Source organism: Podarcis raffonei, chromosome 1, assembly GCF_027172205.1.
Source record: "Podarcis raffonei isolate rPodRaf1 chromosome 1, rPodRaf1.pri, whole genome shotgun sequence".
Classification (NCBI taxonomy): Eukaryota; Metazoa; Chordata; class Lepidosauria; order Squamata; family Lacertidae; genus Podarcis; species Podarcis raffonei.
In genome coordinates, this window is record NC_070602.1 from 21,952,042 (window position 1) to 21,965,853 (window position 13,812).

General features: G+C 43.0%; 1 protein-coding gene across 2 annotated transcripts in view; it reads left to right on the plus strand.

The window, feature by feature from the left end:
* The first annotated feature begins 1,536 nt into the window (after nucleotides 1–1,536).
* Nucleotides 1,537–13,812, plus strand: part of BTBD7 (BTB domain containing 7) — a 76,887-nt gene continuing 64,611 nt past the window's right edge. For both annotated transcript variants that reach the window (XM_053376295.1, XM_053376304.1), the window contains exon 1: nucleotides 1,537–1,712. The gene's annotated coding sequence lies outside the window, so the exon portion shown is untranslated. The remainder of the gene's footprint in view (nucleotides 1,713–13,812) is intronic.

Sequence of the window (13,812 nt, forward strand, 5' to 3'; positions counted from 1 at the left end):
TTCTTACTGCTGTTAAGCAATCCTTTTGGACTAAAGACTTAAGCAAAATGTTTTGCTTGATTGGCCTCTGGATTTAGGATGCAACCACACAGCTACCTAACATATGCAAAGACATGTCTTGAAAAATAGATGTAAAGAACAGCCGGACATGGAATCTATTCATACACCCTGGAAGGTAAAAAGAAAAAGAAGAAAAAGTAAAGGCACAAGGACCCCTGGACAGTTAAGTCCAGTCCAAGGTGACGATGGGGTGTGGCACTCATCTTGCTTCAGGCCAAGGGAGCTGGCATTTGTCCACAGATAGCTTTCCGGGTCATGTGGCCAGCATGACTAAACTGCTTCTGGAGGCAGGGAGTTTATCTGTAGGTGTTCCCAGAACCCTATGATGGGCAGAGCCAACTAATTCTAGTTTTGCCCCCATCATCCTCCCTATAGAGTTCTACAAAGGCAACACTGAGATTGAGGAGGAAGCTGAAAGCCATTGTCATCCCCTGCAATGGATGTTAAGTAAGAAGGCAGGCAGGTGGGGTTGGTTAGAGGCAGACTGCAAGGCAGTGCCCCATTCATCCTAATGGGCCAGCCTATAGTCCCTGTTTTAGAACATGACACCATCAGTGAACCTGGAAGTCCTGCTCTGAAGTTTGGACTAGCAGTTAACCCGAGAGCTGGCAGCTTGTGGGTGGCTCATAGGTGTCACATGCCTGATTTTCTTAAAAAAAGAAAACCTCAATTAGGAAGCACTTTTAAATTAAATATCTGTTTCTACCTGACAATTTACTTCCACCAATACCTGGCATAAGAAGAGAAGACTCCCTGGAAAAGACCCTGTTGTTGGGAAAGATGAAGGGCACAAGAAGGGGACGACAGAGGGCGAGATGGTTGGACAGTGTTCTCGAAGCTACCAGCATGAGCTTGACCAAACTGCAGGAGACAGTGGAAGACAGGAGTGCCAGGCGTGCTCTGATCCACGGGGTTACGAAGAGTCGGACACGACTACAGTGGTACCTCGGGTTAAGAACTTAATTCGTTCCGGAGGTCCGTACTTAACCTGAAACTGTTCTTAACCTGAAGCACCACTTTAGCTTATGGGGCTCCTGCTGCTGCCGCGCCGCCGGAGCACGATTTCTGTTCTCATCCTGAAGCAAAGTTCTTAACCTGAAGCACTATTTCTGGGTTAGCGGAGTCTGTAACCTGAAGCGTATGTTACCCGAGGTACCACTGTAAACGACTAAACAACAAGAAGAGCGGCGCACAGTGAGCCCTTTGCGCGCGGGAAGCCCCTCGTTCAGCCCCCAGGAAGGGCTGGGAGAGAGAGCGAGCGAGAGACTCCGCCTCTGCCTCAAACCCCCGGAGAACCAGTGGCCTGACTCGGCGCAAAGCATTTCCCTGCGTTCCGACGTGCGCAAGAAACCCACCCATCGCCTCTTCGCGGGCAATTTCTCCTTACCGCTTCCCTCCCTCCCTCAGCGCACCACGTGTCCAGGGCGACGCTGCGCATGCTCCGTGCTCGCTCCTCCCGCCCCCCATCTCTCCCGCTCCTCCTCCTCCTCCCGAACGAGTCTGGCCGGAGTCTGTGGCTCAAAATGGCGGCCGCGGCGGCGGCCGGAGCAAACCGAGGAGGGGGTAGTAGCGAGAGCCGCTGAGGCGGGCCGGCCCCTGCAGCCCAGCCGGAGATCATGGAGGCTCCGGGCTGCAGCTGAAAGACGCGCTCGGTGAGAGCAGGGAGGAGGGGAAGGGGGTCCGAAGGGGCACTTGCGAGGCGTGTGTATGGCGCGGAGGGGGGGTTGTTATGTAGCCCCCCGAATCTCCCCTCCCTTTCCCCGGGCCCTGTGGGGGATGCCCCGCTCCACCGCCGCCGTCCTCGTCCTCCTCCCTCCGCTGCCTCTAGGCACATCCCGGAGTCCTGCCCCTGCGCTCCTGTCCCCGGTGTTTGGGTGGCAGCGAGTTCCGCCCCGGTGCTTCCCTCCCTCAAAACCCAGGCGAGGGTCTGGGGAGACAGGCGACCCCCCAAATGCCCGAGGCTCCCGGCGAGCGCTCGCCTCTCTTCTTCCGACGGCCACTTTACTTCGCCAGGCACACTTCGGAGCCCCGGCGGTGCGCTCCTTGACAGCTTCTTTCTTTTTACACTTGTGGCGAACGCCCGCCCTTTGAATCTTCGCCTTTTTATCCTTTGCCTCTTTATCCCCCGGGGTGACCCACAAGCTCATCCCCCCACTCCCTTTCACGTCCTCGGGCTTTGCTTTTTTGCCCGGCTCCCTTACTTTCTTAAAGGGAGATGGGTCCTGAGGATTTGACATCCTAAACTAGGGTTTGGTATGCTAATTCTTTCTTTCTTTCTCTTTCTCTCTCTCCCTCCTCCCCCCACCCCTCCACAACTTTCCCCTTTTCGGTATCCTTTGCAATAATTCGGGATTCATAGTGTTCGAATGTGGACCTGGGTCCAAGTTTTCTCTCTCTCTGCTCTGTACTTGCACAGGCTCTTCTTCCTTACTCTTTTAAGTTGGCACCGAAGTGCCAAAGCAGAGAGCTCTTCCCAAAAGGATATGATTTGTAGTGGGCCTTCCATAATAACATCGCAGCACAGGAAGATCCTGCGCCCGCTTGCATTCTTTCGTCTGTCTGAAGAAGTCTGTAGCCTTAACACAGGCACATTGGACTAAGCCCTATTGAACGTAGTGGGATTTATTTCTGAATAAACACAGACATGATTGTGCTGTAAGTCTGCAAAGAACTGGCATGGAAGATTCCGAGTGTGATTTGTGTGTTCTGGATGAGTGTATCCAAAATGCATCCCCCCCCCCTTTCTATTCATTTGTTCTCTTTCCTGTGGATTTAAGCTCAGAAGCATTAAGCAACTCGTTATTTTTCAGTTCAGGTTTGCTTTTTAGAGTTGTGAAAATGAGTGAAAAATTGTAAAAAAAAAAAAAAAAGTAGACAGCTCAGTGTTTACTTGGAGCGAGTTTATTCTTTTAACCTCCCTGACACAGGTAATTGTGTTTCTTCTAGATGACACCTCATTAGTTTTGCTTGTGTATGGTACAATAATGGTCTTGCTTAACAGCTTTGTGGTAATAACAACCATTTCACATCACAGCTTGGGTATCCTCTCTCCAGGGAGGCCAACATCTAAACTGAGAAAGTTTAGATGGCAGTGCAAAGACTGGTAAGATAGTTAGAGTTTATCTGAAAAGTGCTGGTGGAGTTTGGAATGGATATGGAAGTTGTTGATCTCTGTGCAGTATTTGTTAGGTTTTTTTGTTTGTTAGCAGACTTGGCCATTACTAATTAAAAGTTGGGATAGAGATTGAATCAATACACCACACCATGGAGAGGAACTGCTGAGTTCAGTGATTAGAAATCATTTAGTATGTACCATGTAATAAGCAATTACAGTCCAAAGTGTAGTGTAGAGAGAGAATCTTACTTAAAGCTTTTCTGCCTGTTGTGGACTTCAGAAGCACTGCAAAACTGAAGTCCCCTACCCTATTGATGCTTGAGAGGGCCTTATAGAGACTGACTTATTTATTTATATGTTTTTTTGCTATTCTCTCACTGGTGAGGTGCAATATATATGAAGCTCTAGTGCTACAATTTCAATTGTTTCAGGATCTCTTGGATCAGCTAATTTTTCACAAAGGTCACACTGTAGTACACTTATGTCACTGAATTAATCCTATCTTTGTCTATAGAGCTTTCTTGTTCTGTGATCACATAATATTTTTTTCTTCCTTGAATCAAGGTTCTAGGGTGACTTTTCTCATTTTGTGCAAAGTTTCTCATCCGTATCTGAGGCAGACTCTCTGTAGACTCTTGAGATTCTCAAGCATGAAAGGCAATACAGAAAAGCGGGCTATTATGCTGTTAGCATCCAGAAAAGCCGGGAAGGCTTATAGATGCAGACTGCAGATATAAACACCTTTTGGAATAGAATGGTGATGATACAGTTCATTTCTCTTGTACTGGATAAATTTTGCTGCAACATGATTTTTTTCCTGGGTGTGTAGTGGATAACACAATTACCAGTAGCATTTTCCATTGTCATTTATTGGAAGTAGTTAAAATATTTCATTCAGTGGAGCAGCTGTGCTTTGTGTTGCTGTAATTCTTGCTCCCTTTGTAGTCTGCATTTATTAGTGGCCACTTCGTCTGTGCTCCCTAGATATAGTTTGATTTAAGGTGTTTTTTATATTAGAGGTTTGATATACGGTATTTATTGAAGATGTGGTAGCTGTCTGCAAATGTTAATTAATTCTCTCACCTTCTGTGTAACAGTAATTGAGTGCATTTTACATGGTAGATAATTTTTTTATCTAGTAACTCTTTTTCTACTAATCAAGTTCTTGTTTGTTAAACCAAATCACATTTGTTTCCTAGGTAGGAATTTGTTGCCATGAAATTATTTCTGATAGTAAACTATACATTGAGAAAAGTGTGTCCAAAGAGCTTTTTAACAAACTCAGCATATCAACTCCGTTCAGAGATAGTGCTTTTGCACAGTTTAGGAAATACACTTATAGCTCTTTATGCTCCTTCATCCCTGATTTCATAGAATTGTAGAGTTGGAAGGGACCCCAAGGGTCATCTAATCGAACCCCCTGCACTGCAAATCCATGACAGATGACCATCCAACCTCTGCTTAAAGACCTCCAATGAAGGAGATTCCACAACTTCCCCAGGGAAGACCATTCCACTGTGGAAAAGCTCTTACTATCAGAAAGTTTTTCCTGATGTTTAGTCAGAATTTCCCTTCTTGTAACTTGAAGCCATTGGGTCGAGTCATACCCCCCAGAGTAGGAGAAAACAAGCTTGCTTCATCTTCCATGTGACAGCCCTTGAGATATTTTAAGATGGCTATCATATCTACTCTCAGTCTCTTGTTGTTACGAATTGTCAAACAATGGTTATAGCTTGCCTCCGAAGCACAGTTTGAAGTTACTATTTGAAAGAGGTTTGCAAACAATGGTGTTAGAGGTTAACATTAACCATAGTTTGCCAATTAGGATGTCAGGTTAACCTGTAGAAGGAGAGACTGCTGTTGCATTCAGGTCCGGCTTGCAGGCTTCCTATAGGAATCTTGTTGGCCACTGTGAGAACTGGATGCTGGACTAGCTGGACCCCTGGTTTGATTCAGCAGGCTCTCGTGTTCTTACAGTTAGAGAAAACTAGTAGTAGGGGAGGTGAGAGAGGAGTAAATACGTGCTCACATGGAACTCTCTTTACCAGACCTGTCCTGGCATTACCTCTGGGTAAAGCTTTTAAAAAACCCTAGAAGAGTAGTAATAGGCTTCTCTAACCGACACAAACACCATTTAAACGATTGTGTCAACTGTGATGGGACCACAAAGGAGTCCATCCGTATGTCTTCCCAACCACTTCTTGCAAGGCTGTGTGGTACAACAGGGATAGGGAACTAGTTCAGTGTGGCAGATTGCATCAGCAAATTATGCATTGTATATTACTAACTTTTCCTCTGCAATTATGAGGGCTAGACATTTATTTGAAAACGCTTATTTCCCCTCAGGATTATATTCCCAGAGGTTATGTGAGGCCTGTAGGCTACAGGTTCCCCATCACTGCCCTAGCCAAGTTCAAAACCATTGCTCTTGCAAGTGGCGGGGGAGGGGGGGACACGAGCTCTGTGCCGACTGTGAATAGCATTTTTGATAACTTGATTGAAGTGTTGATCTCACTGATTTTCACATGATGTAATTCAGAACATTATAAGTGATGGTTTGCATGGCTAATGGTATGGAAGTGCAAAGTTCAGATTCATTTCTGTTCGCTTCTATTATTTTAGTATTCTTTTCGGTGCACGAAATGCTTAAAAAATTCTTCTCCTTCTCTCAACCTCTCTGGGGTATAGGTTAAACTGAAATACAGTTTTCCACAGCATAGTATGTGCTAAGGGTTGCCACATAGTGGCTGCAGTACCCTACTGAAGGCACAATATTGTTTCCTTGTTCAGCTGATCGTATAGAATCACAGAATTGTAGAGTTGGAAGGGATCCTGAGGATCATCTAGTCCAACCCCCTGCAATGCAGGGCTATGCAGTCATCCCATACTGGCATCGAACCTGCAACCTTATCAGCACCATGCTCAAACCAACTGAACTATCTACAGTATATGATGTATTTGTAGTATTCACCCTTTGTTTTTTAAGTGTACACAAAGAAGTCTGTGACTGTGGAAGATCTGACAAGGATTCACCTATATATTAGTAATTATTCTGGTTTACCTTGATGAGCTCTATATTAAGATTTTTTAATCAGTCTTTGCCTTCTTTTTGATGGTGGTGGATAGGTACGGCACTGGTGGTACAACACCTTGCTTACTCCTCCTGGTTGGGTTTCATCAGCATTTTACTCCTGGACTCTTGCAGCTCTGTCCACACCAATGGTGGGGAATACTTTTTTTTTTTTTATTAAATATTTATTGGCATTTTCAAGAAACACACAACAGACAAAAACAAGAAATAAACAAAACAAAAAAACACACAAAAATACATAATATTCAAAACTAAACAAAAAATAGAAAAAACACATAAAGTTTCTGATACTTATTATTCTTAACCTTATTTCTCAGACCTCCTCACACCTCCCCTTCTTGTATTCCAATTTAAATTGTCAGTTCAGCAAGTCCTTAACTTATTTCTTTACCTTAACTTAAACATTTGTTCTAACATACTATTGTTTTACTTTACTTCTTTTTTCCATTTCCTCAATTTATTTTTAACAGCCTTATTTTCAATTAATTTAAAAAGAAAAAAACCAATTTTACCCTATTAAAATCACACATCAATACTTATACCCCATTAATTATTCTTAAACCTTTTTCCTAAAGTCGACCAAAATTTCCCTTCCACGATTTACCCAATTTCCTTACCACTAACAAAATATAAAAAGCAAATTATCCTTATGTACCCTTTGGATTCCCAACCTCCACCCACCCTTTTCCCGGTTCCAGTCCCCAACCAATATTCATCAGTCTTTATGTTATTTATTTAGCCTGGAGATCTCACGTCCGAGGCCCTTATATCTCTCTCAGTTCCTTTCTGCCAGTCTCTTTGATAGTCCTTGATGTTAAGCCCCAAGTCTCGGAGGGGCTCCGGCCCAACAGAATCCATGTTGCTTCCAGCCAGTCCTCCATACTTAAAAGCAAAGCCTATGGGGTGCTCCAACTCTTGTTTCAAATTTCTTTCAGATCCAGATGTCCCCAAAGCTCCAGCTTTCACCTTCAACAAATTTGTAATCCTCAGGTCTTCAGATCTCCTCCAAAGGGGATCTCTCCATTTTCCAGACTCCCATTCAGACCAGGCTTTCCACATCCAATTTTTATTGTCCTTTTTTATCATCATGTCAGGCCTCATATTGTAACTCTCCTTTAACTCCTGCAAATCTCCTGCTCCTCCTTCATTTTCTTCAAAAACAACATATTGCTCCATCATATCTACACTTTCAGTTTCATTTATTTGTTCAGTTGAATAGGCTTCCTGTTTCAAGTCCTTATCAGGCTCAAAACTGTTGTTTACTGTCCAGTGTAGTAGTGATACCTCTGTAGACAAAGCATTGTATTCATCTTGCAAGTTTCCCAAGAGAACGAGTGCTCTGTCCAATTCTGCTTGGATTTTACATACTCCAGCCATTTTGTGATGTAGTGTCCCTATTACCCCTCTAGGGGGATTTTAGTTCCTTAATGTTCCTTTCAGCTCAAAACCAAAAGTCCAGTTATTTTGTATCAGCCCTCCTTATTTTCAACAAGTTATACCAAGTAAACCAGCAAAAACAGCAGAAACAATGTTCTCTTTTTCCAGCTGACAACTAGCTGACTAACAGCTCACATGACAGCTGTCAAAATCTTCAATGCAACAGGCTTTCTCATAGGACGTTCCCGGGTCTTGGGGGGGGGTGAAATTTCAGCTCCCAAAATTCTTTTTATCCTCCAGTAAATCTTCTTATAGTGTCAAAACCGTGAAGTCAGGATCTTTCATTGAAAAACAAGAAACAGATTCTCTCGACCTTAGCTGCCCAGTCCTTTGCTTTAAATTGTTTACAAAGAGGGGGGGGGTGGACTTCCTTTTTAGCCCCTTCCCGCTCGTTCCAAATCCAAAATTAGAAATTTTTAAAGTTCCAATCTCCGTATTACTCACGGGTTTATGTTTTAGAGTCCAATCGGTCTTGGAAGAAGTTGGCGCTCTCTGTCAATGGCTTGCGGCTTCACTCCGTAGGCGAGGGAGTACTCTCAGCACCACGCCTCACCCTGCCTCCGTTCCGAAGCCTTTAAAAAGGCTCCGTCGCGGATTGGGGGGGCGCAAATGGTGCCCGCCGAGTCTCTGTGTTCACAGGCATCCGCGCCTGTGATTTTAAGGGTCTCCGCTTCGCCGCAGCGGCCAGACCCAGACGCTACGGAGCCGATTCCCTCCGGAGCTCGGAGGGAATCCGCCATTAAACAATGGCGCCAACCCGGAAGTCCTCAATGGTGGGGAATACTTTGCCTATAGACCTAACTATGCCTGACAGGCCTTGGATTGATTGATTGATTGATTGATTGATTGATTGATTGATTTTATTCTTGTTATACCACTTCATTAAAGCAGTATATATGATGAAAACAGAATAAAATACACATATACAAGCTCTTGGAACAAAAATCAATTCAACAAATATATCCTCCCACCTGTCAAGGTGGCCCGCAGAGGATTGACTATTTCTGGATCTGACCTTCCAGTCAGATCCAGTTTCCCACCCCTGGTTGACACAAAACAAAATATAGTTTTTCTGTATTACCTGTGTGTTGACACCCAGTTATACCTCTCCAGGTATCCAATTCTTTATCTCCAGCTGTTTTATCTGTCCCTCCCTAGGTGTTCCATCACTATCTCAAACAGCTCACCCAGGCTTCCTAAGCTTTCCTTTCTTCTCTATGCATTGGCATCAATCCTATCCGGACCCAAATACATGGCTTTTGCTCCTGATATTCAGTCTGTTACTGAATCATGTCTCTTCCCCCTGTGCAGCACAACAGATATCGACAACTTGCTTTTTGTTCCCTTTGTTGAAACTCTGGTCCTGGCTCTGGTTGTTTCTCACCTTGACTGCTGGAAAACCTTTTCTGGTATTCCTTTATCATATTTCTCACCTCTATTTGAGATTCTGCTGTCCAGGTTATTTACCATTCTCACTGTTGAGATCATTTTGAGCTACCTTGTTTATTTAAATATTTTCTTTTCTACCTTTCTACTTGAAAATGTACTCAGGGTGTGCACTACATTACAAACAATGTGTAATACCCCTGCTCAAATCCCTGTACAGGTCTTACTCTGAATCCAGAACAATTTCTTTTGCCTTATCTTTAAGGCTCTGCACTTACTGCCCCACCCCAGCTCTTTGTTCTTATTTCCTATCCTGTTCCCTTCAGGTTCTGCCATTGCAGATTCTTCTGTCCTTTTAAGGGACTCTGTCCTCTGTTATTTTCCCTCTTGCCTGGTCCACCTTTCCATGTCACTTTTGTCACAGCTCTTCCTTTAGTACCTGTCTTAAAATTCACCATTTCTGTTAAATGTTTGGCTACAGCCCTTTTCACCACCATCTGAAACTGCAGTGGTTCTGTAAATTGCCTAAAGTGCCATCAGGGAAAAAGGCAGGAAATAATAATAATAATAATAATAGTCTCATATTCCTATCCTTTTTGCTGTCAAAAGTTATCTTGTCAGCTATTCAGGGTAGAGGCCAGTCCTTTTGTTTTGTAAAGTAGCATGTACTATAAAAATAATAAAAATGAATCTGCTCTTGTACTGTGATATGAGTACAGTGGTACCTCAGGTTAAGTACTTAATTCATTCCGGAGGTCCGTTCTTAATCTGAAACTGTTCTTAACCTGAAACACCACTTTAGCTAATGGGGCCTCCTGCTGCCGCCGCACCGCCAAAGCACGATTTCTGTTCTCATCCTGAAGCAAAGTTCTTAACCTGAAGCACTATTTCTGGGTTAGCGGAGTCTGTAACCTGAAGCGTATGTAACCTGAAGTGCATGTAACCTGAGGTACCACTGTAATTAAATACCAATTTTTGTATTTACCCGTTTTGGAAGAGCTTAATTTAGTCGCATAAGGTTGGTGGTTTTCCGTTTGTCCTCTTGGAAGGTAGGGCACTCAGCTTTTGCCAGTCACCTTACCTTCTGTACTGGAGCGCCCCCCCCCCAATTCCTCAGGAGTGTCTCTTGGAAGGGGGTGCCACAGTAGATAGGTGAGATTGGGAACAATATGGTGCCAGGCATTGCACAAGTAGAAGTATACAACCCATGATGATGGACGTGTTGCATGTCTGGCTAGGTTTGTGTTCTTTTTGGTATGACAGTAGAAGTGGCAGGTCTTTAGATGTTTCTAAAAACAGCTATTAATTTAAGTTGACTGAAATATAATCAAACTAGTTGAGCTAAAATTAATGTTTTAGGAAGGTTCAATTACTATAAATGTCAGCTGATAATTACATATGCTTGAGAAGTGAAAGTTCACTTTTCGCCAAGCTTGCATATTGGAACCTTGCCTCAAGTCAGGTAGAATTCAGCAAATTTTTCCTTTTAAATATATTTTTCAGCACTTCAAATAATATTGCATGTCTGTTAATTTTACTGAAAGCTGTGACCCAGCATTAATCAGTTGGAATGAATAAAAGACTTGGCACTGCCAAATTCAAATGTTCAAAAGATTGGGTTGTATCCAGTGAAGTTGCCCTGTTGGTGCATGGACTTCTGCTTGCCCAAACAAACTTCCCCTCCCTCCCCTCCACCAGTTCTGTTCTGAGGGTTCCACCAATCCTCTATAGCACATTGGGAGAGTAACAAGAAAAGGAGACAGAGGGGATGTTCTGTTCTGCAAATTGAAGGCATTGCACTAATAGGGCAACTTCATTGGATTACAACCCAGTGAATCACATTCTCAGATACATGAGTTGAATTTAAAATCATGACACTATTGCACTGTTTTATTTAGAATATTTATATGCTATTTTCAGCAAGTGGTTATGAAGGCAGTTTCCTTTATAAAATTGGGCAATGGTTAAAACATCCCAACATGTATTTACTATAACTTTTCCAACTACTGGGATTTTTGTTAGGATTTCTGAGCTTCACAGATAAGCTTCTCTTTGTTTTGTTCCTTTTTTACTGAGACAACAAGTTAAAGCCAGTTGAAATAGGTGATGAAAAAGTCCTCTCTCCTTTCCTAAGACTCTAGGGAGCTACTGTAAGTGAGCAGACAATGCTGGGCCAGACAGATCAATAGTTTGACCTAGTATAAGGCAGCTTCCTGTGTTTCTGGGAGATATGGGCTTGTGATTACAAATAACAGAAGTGATTCTTGATCTGCATGGGCTGTTATCTAATACATTTTTAATGTGAATTGTACTTTCTAACTGTGTGACTTGTGTCTTAATTAACTAGATAATTTAGAGTAGGTAATTGTGGACATCTTTTAAAAGCTTCAACACTTGTCAAACAATTAACTGCCAAACTTAGATTGGTGGAATAGCAGTTTTACTACTATGGGCCATAATACAGAGAACCCCGTCCTACATATATCTTCAATGCATGAAAAATATCGTTTGCCAAAGTGCAGGAGAAATTTGTGCCTATACAGAATAATGTTAAAGTGTGTTATGTGTTATTAGCTATCTGCCCAGAAGTAGAAAACCCATGTAAAATGCTGCTGCTTTTTCCCTTGGAGGGAATGGCGTTTACAGCCAAAAGTGCTAAAAATTATCTGGAGCTCATGGCTTCAGCATCGTATTAAACACACATGATCAAAAAAAATAATTCTGAACTTGAAAACATATCAGTCCTCTTCATTTGTTCAATATGAACTAGTCTTGTTTTGTAGGCATCAGCCTTGACGCAGGTGACATGCAGTCAGTGTTGGACTATAGGGGGCCCTAGACAACATGGATGTTTGTGGCTAGATTCCCTTCAGACAGGCACCAAGTTTATAATGGCCAAAGGGCATGGCTGGCATGCACATTGCTTAGTTTCAAGGAGCAAGACCAGTTGGGTACCTTGTCAGAAGCACCTTCATGGGTTTGGGAGTCATGGGTACTGAATGCCTTCCGCCTGAAGCTGAATTTTCATTTATAAACCGATGTTAGTTATACATAACAAACTATTTTGAATTACAATGTGGAAGCAGGTCATTCCGATTCACATTTTTTTCAGTAATTTGATACTAATATTTATGTATGCTTGACTACACAATCTACAGTCAGAACAGAATTAAAGACTTGATACTCATTTAATGTCATTTTAGCTGTAGGAACAGAGCTCTATCCTGAAAGCCTCTATGATTAAATTCTCAGTTGTGCATGGAAGTTAAACATTGGTATCAAATTACTGGGAACCTTTTGTTTCTCTGCCTCTTCTCTCCTACTTTGAAAAATTTCTTAAATATACATTCTTCTGAAGGCAGCTCTGTATCAGGAAATTTTTAACATCTGATGTTTTACAAATTTTTATATGTGCTGTAAGCTTCCCAGAGTGGCTAGGGAAACCCAGCCAGATGGGAGGGTATTAAGAATAATAAGGATAATAATAATATATTATTCTAAAGGCATATCTGTGAATAACATAGAGAGTTGGAAGGCAACTTGAGGGTCATCTAGTTCAACTCCCTGCAATGCAGGAATCTCAACTAAAGCATCCATTAGAGATGACCACCCAACCTTTGCTTAAAAACCTCTTCTTAAAAACATGTGGCATTGTATACCACCAAGAGGCTTGTAAGGTAGACTGGTATGCTGTCCATGTTAGAATCATAGAATCATAGAGTTGGAAGAGACCACAAGGGCCATCAAGTCCAACCCCCTGCCAAGCAGGAAACACCATCAGAGCACTCCTGACATATGGTTGTCAAGCCTCTGCTTAAAGACCTCCAAAGAAGGAGACTCCACCACACTCCTTGGCAGCAAATTCCACTGTCGAACAGCTCTTACTGTCAGGAAGTTCTTCCTAATGTTTAGGTGGAATCTTCTTTCTTGTAGTTTGGATCCATTGCTCCGTGTCCGCTTCTCTGGAGCAGCAGAAAACAACCTTTCTCCCTCCTCTATGTGACATCCTTTTATATATTTGAACATGGCTATCATATCACCCCTTAACCTCTTCTTCTCCAGGCTAAACATGCCCAGCTCCCTTAGCCGTTCCTCATAAGGCATCGTTTCCAGGCCTTTGACCATTTTGGTTGCCCTCCTCTGGACACGTTCCAGTTTGTCAGTGTCCTTCTTGAACTGTGGTGCCCAGAACTGGACACAGTACTCCAGGTGAGGTCTGACCAGAGCAGAATACAGTGGCACTATTACTTCCCTTGATCTAGATGCTATACTCCTGTTGATGCAGCCCAGAATTGCATTGGCTTTTTTTAGCTGCCGCGTCACACTGTTGGCTCATGTCAAGTTTGTGGTCAACCAAGACTCCTAGATCCTTTTCACATGTACTGCTCTCAAGCTAGGTGTCACCCATCTTGTATTTGTGCCTCTCATATTTTTTTTGCCCAAGTGCAATACTTTACATTTCTCCCTGTTGAAATTCATCTTGTTTGTTTTGGCCCAGTTCTCTAATCTGTCAAGGTCGTTTTGAAGTGTGATCCTGTCCTCTGGGGTGTTAGCCACCCCTCCCAGTTTGGTGTCATCTGCAAATTTGATCAGGATGCCCTTGAGTCCATCATCCAAGTCGTTGATAAAGATGTTGAATAAGACCGGGCCCAAGACAGAACCCTGTGGCACTCCACTAGTCACGCTTCTCCAGGATGAAGAGGAACCATTGATGAGCACCCTT